Raw genomic sequence first — 10,199 nt, 5'->3', positions numbered from 1 at the left:
TACATCAGAATTTCTATGCTATTTTACATGAAATGCCTCAGAGTATCTTATCTCAAAATAAGCACTGAATATCACATGGAAACGGTAGGCTTTTAGCTAGGAAAAAGGAGCTGTGAAAAAAAACCCACACTAAACATAGCAAGCTGCAATAAAAAAAAAATTTTTCTACTGACATGTAGTGCCATGAAGAGAAATGATCTAATTTCTCATTTTTAAATGGGCAATGCCAGGGAAACATACCTATCTTGAAGCTGCATGCAGAGCTCTTATGAATGGACTTAAACTGTTTATCCTCCCCTAACAGTCACTTATCTGGGGAGTCTGAGCTGGGAACAAAGAAAATATTGTCAAAATGTTTTTTTTTTAAAGATCTTTTTTTTTTAAAGATCTTCCACTTTTCCTATCCTGTCTAATTATGAAGAACACTGTGAGTAGGATCGCTATAATAAACAAGACTTAGTTGCAGGTTACTCATTGACTTCAGCTAGGAACACAAAACATTTCACCAAAAAGCTATCTCAAATGTAAATCAGAAGATGGTAATGGTAGGTGAGGCATTCACAGCAAGTTCATTATATTTCGCTAGAATATATCATTTTTTTCCACCCTGCTTCATTGTTCTGACATTCAAATAATATTACACAGCTTTCATGTCAACACTGATTTTATTACCACACTAAATGAGAAAGAGTAAAGCTGATAATTTACCATAGCAAAAGCTTGCTATAGCAAAGCATTTTCTGCCATTTGCCATTAGTTGACCTTCAGATGCCCATGTATGAATTTTTTCCTTTCAAGCACATGCATGACTCCTACCAATTTGCCCAGAAACATTCAAAATCTGAAGTATCCCATATTTGGCTAATAGTTGAATATGGGGTGGAAGTTTGTTTTTATCCCTCATAAAGCTGTAAGACATCCTGCACAAGGAGAACAGCAATAGATAGCATAAACAGATACAGTGACAGTGTTTTTAACAGAGCAGAGCAAGTCCTTGGTTACACAGTAAAATGAAAGTTAACTAACACTTGGGTAGCAAAGAAACAGAGAATATCTTTGCTGCATGCATGTTATATTATGACAGCTGTAAGATAACATACATGAATTCTTGGAGAGTTACAGCTTAGGCTGCATACCTATTGCTTGTCATTATACTCCTATTTTTTTGCTTAATGCTTAGTCAACTGTTAAGCTTCCGAATTTAACATCTTTCTATTCAATGTGTCACAGCCTGTTTTCAATTTTAACTAAAGTCTCAGCCAACTGTTCCCTGAAATAAGGTTAAAGTAAGATTTCCACACACAGGCACATTTATCCAGCCACTTTATTAAGAAGCCTAGCAATTCATAAGACTTCAGCTCTCTTATAGTTGGAAATGGCTTTTTGTCATCTTCAGAAGAATTCCCCTAAGACCGCTCACAACTCGAGTCTCAAAGTTTCACATCTATTAGTGGCCTTTTCGCAACTGGCATCTACGGAATCTTTTTAGCCTCAGTCCTCTTGGCCAGCAGCAGGGTGAGGAACAACAATGGTACTACTGCTGATATCAGCAGCACAGGGGGGAAAAAAAAAAAATCATAAGGCACTCAGTTGAGTGGAGCGCAAGGAAATTATGCAACACATCCAGTACAGGGCTTGGTCTGGCCATGATAACAGACTTACACCCAAGCCTAGCTGCCGAGTCAGAAACCTAGCACATACGTGAGAGAATATCTACTTACAAGTTGCACAATACCTAATAGAAAGCTATGGTAATTCTTAGTGACACTACATTAAGGTATTAGAATGTGCTTCCTGTGTCTTCTGTTATGGCACCTGAGAGTATTCTTGCCCTTTTGATGTAGTAGTATACCGAAAACACAAGGATTCTGAGAAATATCCTTTTGTAAGTTAGTGCAACCTGGTGCTTGGGATGCAATAAAAATACTTAGGGTATCTTCCCTTTAGAGGGTTCACCCCCACACACCCCCACTGCATAATCTAGCACTATCAAGAAGATTACTGTGCTTGCTAGAGTAAAGGAATAAATGTGGTACAAGCCAGAACTGCGCAGAAAGCTAAGTGCACTCATTCCATTTTGCCTTTGCTATTCAGACATGCATTCAGCAGAGAAGTTATGAGTTTCTCATTAAATGAAGTGGGTCTTTGTGGCTGACCAGTAAGACTTCAGAGCAAGCACTGTAGAAAAAAAGCTATTACAGTAAGAGCAGCATTCACCCTGTCCACAAGTACACGCGTAGCCACCAAGTGCAGCAGCATTAGCGGTGTTTTGAAAGTAGGCTACCAAACCTGTCAGATCTCTCTTCTCCTTCACTAACATTGGCTCATCAAACACATCCACTACTCCCTTGAGCTGGACATTGAGCATGACATTTCTTGGTGCCCTCTGCTAGCCCATACCACCTTGCTTGTATTTGTCCATTTTAATATATTACTTGATTTCAGAAGGGGAAACAAGTCCCTAGTTGAGAAGCTTTCAGTAGAGTTAAACTATTTCAATTAAGTTCCCCTGAGATCCAACCTGTAAGTAGCAGCTTCCCAGCCATCATGGGAAATTGGCCAGGGACCCCACTAAATACCATCTGAACCCGTCTCAGCTTTTTTCACTGAAGAGGTACTCCAGTGAGCACTTAGCAGTAGGTATTGTGGATTAAGCTATAGGAACAATTAAATAGTCACTGCCTGGCTTTTTACAGCACTAAATTCCCCACTAGTGGGAGATGAGTCTCCTGAATTGCCACCTTCCAGCACAGCAGCTGATTTTTTTTACCATCCCCAGTCCTTCAGTGTTGGCTGGATGATAGGCACAAAGCTGAACCATCTGGTCTTATGTGCAGGTTAAGGCTCTGCACAAGTCAATCCTTGTCAGAGCACTCAGGTAGAGATGACAGCCACATCATTTCGAGTATTGAAAGTCAGAGTAATTGGGGGAGTAGGGAGGAGGAAGCAAGTTTAACCATGAGGTAGTCCCAGTGGAAAATAAAATTGGCAAACAAAACAAGCAGTTTAGGAGCCCATAAGCCAGGCTGCAAGCTAATTCACTACGTACAGAGACGCAGGCACTGTCATTATGTAGTTTATGCCTCCCTCCCAAAATAAGGGGGGGCATAGAGGATCCTGTGACCACTCCAGAGTGAACAACCAGAACTCAGCCCAAGGTTCACTGACACCAAGTTATTAGTCCATACAGAAACATGGCATGGACATGTTAGTTTTCAGTCCACTGCAGAGCTGCAAACTGCCAAGAGATATGGCAAACAAATAGGCTGCCTTGTGTCCTCTGCAGTAAGCCTCGAAGGAAGCATTTAAGCGCTTCCTCACAAAGCTTGTAAGTGTCCCTACAGAAAGACCTATTCTGTGACAAGATGCTGTTGATGATGCTTTTGGGGAGTAAATAATTAAGCAGCTTAGCCTGCTTTCCCACCCTTCCTTTCCCTGCTGTCATCTGCTCCAGGTAGCTGAAAAGCCAGCAGTGCCTTACAAGCAAACCCCGAGACAGAGCTCAGCAGTGCAAGTAGCAAATTGTTCTGTTTTGGGACCTGAACTCAGACTGCCAGAGTGCTCCTTGGATCAAACAGACAATTGAAACATGACTTATATTTTGACAGTAACACTAAAAATGTCTGTCTGATTTTAAGCCTTACTTCATGTTGGTTTGTGTCCAAGTTAAAATTTTATTACATTATACAGAAGCTACTGTCACACAGGTACTGCTGTGTGGGCAACAAAGGATGACAAGATCCACACCAGCAGAGTAGTAACAGGAAAAGAAAAAACAAGTAGAGTTTATTGCAGCCATCCCTCCAGGTGGAGTTCAGCATTAAAAACTCAGGAGATCTGATTGGCTATCAACAAGTTACTCTCACTAGGACAAACTGAATACAAAACCAGCATTAAGTAAAAAAATCTATACAAGGATAAGTTAAAAGAACTAAACTGACTGCTTCCTGAAGTGCTATCCTCAGCCCAGTCGTCAAAGCACTAACATTTTAAGCCAGAGGATAGCATTTTTACTGAAACTGAGGGCTTGGACAATAGAATTTGTCAGTGTTTACAACATAGCCTCCTGCATGGCTTTTTGAACATTATAAAAACAAAACTTGGAAAGGTACATGGATTTTTTTATTTCATTTTACCCAGAAAATTGGCTTCTATCTAGAGTTATTGAAGTGGAATGAAGAATTTCTCTTGTCCTTCCCAGCCTCCTTTCTCCTACCTAAGAACACATGAGCTGCCAGTAGCCTGAACCAAAACAAAACCTGTGCAAATAGCACATCACAAGGATCCTTTGCCCTAGATTATATCTATGCTTATTGTGATAAAGTTGGCAAGAACCATATAATTATTTATATCTATTTTAGCATGGAAGTGTTATTGCCAAATATGAGATAGGCATGAAAGCAAGCGGAGCCCATGATCTGGAGTATTTGTTTCTTCTCCTTAGCTGAAAAACCCACTGCAATACCATACTCATGCTGAGAATCTCTATTTGGTCTACACACAAAAGAACACAAGCATTTTATTTACAAATCAAGAGGGAAGGGGAGTATGTAACTAAAACAGGCAAAGCTACCCAATAAGCATCTATTTTTGACAATAATCACAGTAAGAGGTCCAGAGTTACAAGACCAACAGTATCCTTCCAGATATTTGCTGTAATTACACACAAGTAAAGGTGTGTGTGAACTACCATTGGAGAAAGAATAAGATGTTTCCCCCACACCAAAAAACCCTCTGCCTACTCTAAGTAGAACAAAGTCTTAGAAAAAACTGGTACAAGCCCTACTTGTTCTCACCCAGGGGTTGAGCTAATGCTGCTTTTTGGATGACTTACTGTCACATGCAATTAATACCTTATGTCTAATAACAGCAACATTGTTTTGGGGAATGTAGCTCAAAAAAACATCCTTTTACCCCCTCTATACTGCTTAGTATATACTAGTTCAAACCAAGCCAGCTGCACACTTAAGATGAAACTATAATTGTACAGTTTACATGGTTTGCATTTTACATCAGGGATCACTGCTTAGGGTTTATTACAATTAAATAGCATTTTACCTCCTCACCCAAGTTAGCAGGTAGTGGAATATCTGATGGTGCTTCAGTAGAAGTTAAAGCCTTGATGAAAGGCCGGATAGGTGGTCTACCCATGCAGCAAGTCAGTGTTCAATCCGTAACACTTAATCGCAACCAAAGGTCAGATTTGTCCAGAGGCAACACCTTTAACCTTAAATAACTGTATAGACTAAACAGAAGGAAAAAACCTGTCTATTAAGGTTACAGCAAGGGTTTAACCTGCATAGTATCGTCTCTCTAGGAAGAGCTAACAGTTCGTAGAAAGATTGTAGAACAGGGAAGTGGAGTAAACTCCTCCCGTACCTTCCTACTTGCTAACTGTTTAATTTTACTGACTTGGCACACCAGCATCCACATCGTTTCTTTAAATATTCACTTACAGATTAATCCACTGATTCTGTTGTGAGTTGCTCTAATCATGTGAGTTCATTGACTACTCAAATTCCCATATACTGTCTCCGTGACTTGATTTTCATTATGTACCAAGCCATTAACACCACTCAAATTTTAAGCTTCACCTGGGTATCATCAATAGAGGTACCTCTAATAGAGGTCAGAAATTTTACATACTGCTATCGTACGGAGAGGTTACCTTTCAGTAACCTGTGGGGTACAAGCTGTTGAGTTTGAGGTGGTTTTCTGTCCAAACAGAGGCTATTCCCCACCTAGTCATCCCTGTCCCATTTTCTCTGTTTTTCCAGGTACACAGCATGCTGTCAGGGAAGGAGGAGATAGCAGCGTGCAGCACTTGTGACATGAATCAACCCAGCAGTTCCAGTGCCACAGTAAGCTGTCCTGCTTTGTCTTCTCCTTTCCTGATGATCCCTTTTGTCACTGATTAGCATTAAGCATTATTTCACCAGATCACCACCACTCCAAGACCTCAATGAAAATAGCTACTGGAAACTACCATTGCATGCACCTATTACAAGTTAACCATGCATATGTATTTAAGCTCTAAACTCCAAGACCTCAATGAAAATAGCTACTGGGAACTACCATTGCATGCACCTATTACAAGGCTTATTCTATTTTGCACCTGCACTCTGAGGTCTCCATCATAAAGAACCTGAGTTCACATGTTGAACCAAGCTCTCCACTCCCCTAACGGCAATACTGTTCAACAAGCGATAGCTGAACCTCAAGTGTGCCACAATTGTTCCCAATAGCATTTGCTTCTGTATTCAAAGCAGCTTATGCTGTAAGGTGTAGTGTATTTGATGGGCCATTAAGCTGTATTCATCTGTTAGTTTATGTACCTTAAATAACATAACCTTTATCAGCCATACCTTAACACTGCAACCAGCAAGATGCTCTAACAACCTAGGTTTATCCACTGGAAGGCAACAGCAAAACAAATACCCACTAACCATATTGACTAGGGTCACCCCATGACTAGGAGCATATTAATGAAGCCCTCAGCCTCAGGGTTTTAGGCTTCAATTTTAGTGACAGTTGAAAACCAACAGTACATAACTCTGATTTTAGAAGAGTTACACGACTTCCTTCAAGAGAGACAACTGCTTTTCTGTCAATGCAGTACTCTTGATATTTTGCTTTTACCATGTCAGTAAGCTAGAATTAGTCAACAGGTTTGAGACACATAATGCTGCTAGAGGGAGAGGTCAGGCCAAAGTTTACGAAAAACTTTATCCTTTGATTTTAATGCCATGTGGGATGTTACTTCAGTCTATAAAGCCATCTATCATTATACAATTAAACAATCACCTCTCCAGGTTTAAGGGCATTAATGCATTAAATACTGGCATCAGCTACTACCAGACTACCAACTGTTCAACTTACGCATAAAAAAAGCAGTTCTCACCCAGTACACATGAAGTCCTGCCTTCCGTTTGCAGGAGTTGAGGGTGTTCAGCAGGTCAGTGGCTCAAGGCACAGATGTCCTGTTGGCCATGACCCTGTTAGACTCATCCTACATTTAGTTTACCCTTGAGGTACCTCAGTCCCATGAGCAGTGACAGCCAGTGCCGACAGTCCCATTCTATTTCTTCAGTGGCAATGGCTGTACCCTACAGACATCCTCATCTACTGAGGAACTGCAAGTTCACAGTCAGTTTTCTCATGCACTGTGAATCACATAGAAACTACCCATTGCTATAGGTTGATGAGGTCAGATCACAGGTCACAAGATGACTAGAGCAATGTTCTGGAAGCAGTTGACCCAGCTCAATTAACTTACAGCTTTGTACCAGTCTTCTCCCCATTTTGTTCCTCCTTTACAGAACTCTGCAAGCTCATACAGCAGCAATAGCCACACCACCCCAGGCAGTTTGCTACCTGCTTGTCTCTCCACAGCCCTCTTAACGAGCCTGTGAGTACCTTAGCCTTTAGTGCTGCTGTACATTACTGTACCATCGGCCCCAGTGGATTCAGCAAAAGTATAAGTCCAGATGCAAACAAAATGAGTGAGGGTGACAGAAGCCCATCACATGAGGATTTGCAGGATGTGCACTTTAGTCTGACATCTACACAATTAGATTGCTTAACAAATCACATAGTACATCAACTCAACTTCTAACCTTCAGGAGACTTAGATTTCTGTGGAAGCAAGTAAGTTCTACTGATATGCTCATTAAAAAGACATAAACACATCAAGACAACACAGGATTTAGGACGTGTGATAGGCATAGGTAAACTAAGCCAGGACTTGGGACATGCAATAGCCATAAGGGAAAAGAATCAGATTGCTGGTCTGCCACAAGCAGCAAGGACTGGAAGTTAAGTTTTCCTTGCTAAGATTTTCCTTTTGAGAAAAGCAGCAGCACAGGTCCACTCCTCTGGTTTGAGATGCCATCTTACAGGTACCTAATACCAAGCCTCAAGAAATGGTTCTCCCTTGCAGAGTTACATTCAGTTAATTATCCTTTCTCCAGCAAAATACTTGAAACTGATCCCACTGCATCTGCAGCCCCCAAGTATGGTTCGGATTTAAAGAACAAGGCACTACTCTTCTCTAGACAGAGTTCCTTCAAGCTCCAGATACTTTTCTCCTACTGGAGGCAGTCTGCTATTGATATAAAAGCAGAATAAGACCATGTAAAATTTTTCTTAGTCACTGAGGAAAAAAAATGACAAAGCCAGCCCCTGGAGAGCCATTCTGATTGAAAAGAGTAGTTCACTGGACTAAAAGGGGTTGTTGACCTAAAACATATCAAATGCATCTTTAATCAGAGTTTTCATGTTGATTCCCTTCAAACTAACACTTACATTCAGGTTGAATTCTCCTCTGTACACGTTTGGTGTTTGATCTGAACACAGTTACACTGCTAGCACTAACAGAAATACAGTGGGGACTATTAAAGGTAGAGCCAACACAAAACTCGCTCTAAAATCCTGTACTAGGCTTTCCACACTTACATTCACAGCAAAATTAACATAACATTCCAGGCACATAAGTTCCCCCAGACTGAGCAGGGCAACTGTTTTCACTAGCAGCGTTGGACAACTGACCCTTAAAACATTATTTCAGCCCTTGTAAATTGTCAGCCATTTGCCAAGTCAATCAGGAAAACGCCAAGCAAGTTACACAAATGGCTCTACTCACCCCTCTTCCACAGCAGGGCTCTTAGTGGCAACAGGCTTTTCTTTATAAAAACCTGGAGTTTTGCACAGGGATTAAGCAGCCAGCCCATTTAGACTGGCACTTCCAGCAGCAGCAACACAGATGCTTTCCCCCGTCACACACAGTGGTCCTTGCTGGCCGTACAGCTGCCTCATCCCTGCTGGTGGGGAGAAGTGTTGTCATGCATGTTCCCCAGCTTTTGAACCACAAAGCCATTTGGGTCAGAGGCATCTAATGCCACCCCCTATCCCCCCCGGTGCATGAACTAGTCAGTATTGCAGCCTTGCACTCCCTGGGACCAACCTAAGCAGCACGGGGGGAGGGGGGCTTGCTTACCAGAAAGCAAATGCCTGGCATCACCAGGAGCCCCATGCAGGTAGCATTACATGCCCCACTAAATCGGGGCACCCCCCTACCTCAGAGCAGCAGGATCAGCATCCCACCTCACACACACAAGCCTGTTGCTAACAAAGCACCTGCAGTTTTACCTCAGCTCCCAGCTACAGCAGAGAGGGAGGAACAGCCCAACCCAAGTTAAAAGCAGCCCCCCACCCCACAGGATACCCCCACTTACAGGTGCCAGAGCTCCGCAGCAGCCACTTGTTCAGTGCAGCGAGGGGGAAGGCTGCAGCCCTGGGCACAGCAGAGAGAAGAGACCTCGCAGCTCCTGCCTGATGCAGGGAGGAGGGAGAGGAGGAAGGAGGGACTGGAGAGAACAGCCCAAAGCCAAGCTGCCAAGCCCTGGGGCTAGAGGGCTGTCACCTGCAGCCACCACTGGCCTGGGGTGGAGGGGGATGCCTGGTCTGCACATGTTTCATTGCAGAGCCTCCCCCTTCCGCTCTTTTTGAGGCATCCCTTTGCCTTCGGAAGCTAATTAGCAGGGTCACGGACTAACAGTTACCTCTGCAGGTGCCCCCCCCCCGACCCCCCCCCCCAGCCATTACAGCTGGGGGGAGCAGCAGTCCAGAGCCATCCCCAATGCACTGAGCGCTCCCCAGCACAACATGCAACCCTCAGGCTCTTCTCCTGCATGCTGAGCTACAGCATTTAGATCAAGCCTCTCTGGAGAGAAGGCAAGGGCAGCTTTTAAAATCAGCAGCAGGAACCAGGGGAAGAACAGTCTGTATAGCCCAGGTTAAACTAGTTGGCCCTTCTATCTGAGACTACAGTTTTTACCTTACCTGTTTCTGCCTCCCCAAAATCCACCTCCCACCCAGACCTCAGAGCCAAAGTTGGTAATACTCATCCCACCGTGATCACTAGGAGCTTTCTCCCTCCTCACATGGCTAAAGGGTGGAGGAAGGGAGTCTTGGGAAGGCCAGTGAATGCTCAAGGCCTGACTTACATCTCCACATCCAGATCAAGAGAAGAAGCTCGAGGGCTCTGACTTAAACTGCAAAAAGGGTCCCTGCTCCATGGGTACAGGTTACCAAAACAGCCCTTTTATCTGAACTAGGCTTAAACAGGTAATAGAAACCTCGCCAGAGATCAGGAGAACGAGGAGCTCTGCTGTAATGCTCTAACCAGACCAGGCATTCAA

At 43.1% G+C, this 10,199-nt stretch overlaps 1 protein-coding gene across 1 annotated transcript in view; it reads right to left on the bottom strand.

Annotated features, from left to right (window-relative positions):
- NPFFR2 (neuropeptide FF receptor 2) overlaps positions 1-9,295 on the bottom strand; it is an 18,186-nt gene extending 8,891 nt beyond the window's left edge. Inside the window, exon 1 of the mRNA XM_009279503.1 lies at positions 9,234-9,295. The gene's annotated coding sequence lies outside the window, so the exon portion shown is untranslated. The remainder of the gene's footprint in view (positions 1-9,233) is intronic.
- Between the last annotated feature and the right edge of the window lie 904 nt (positions 9,296-10,199).

This window comes from Aptenodytes forsteri, unplaced genomic scaffold (genome assembly GCF_000699145.1).
Source record: "Aptenodytes forsteri isolate BGI_AS27 unplaced genomic scaffold, ASM69914v1 Scaffold131, whole genome shotgun sequence".
Classification (NCBI taxonomy): domain Eukaryota; kingdom Metazoa; phylum Chordata; class Aves; order Sphenisciformes; family Spheniscidae; genus Aptenodytes; species Aptenodytes forsteri.
Note: the sequence above shows the minus strand (reverse complement) of the source record. Positions and strands in the feature narration are given on the sequence as shown.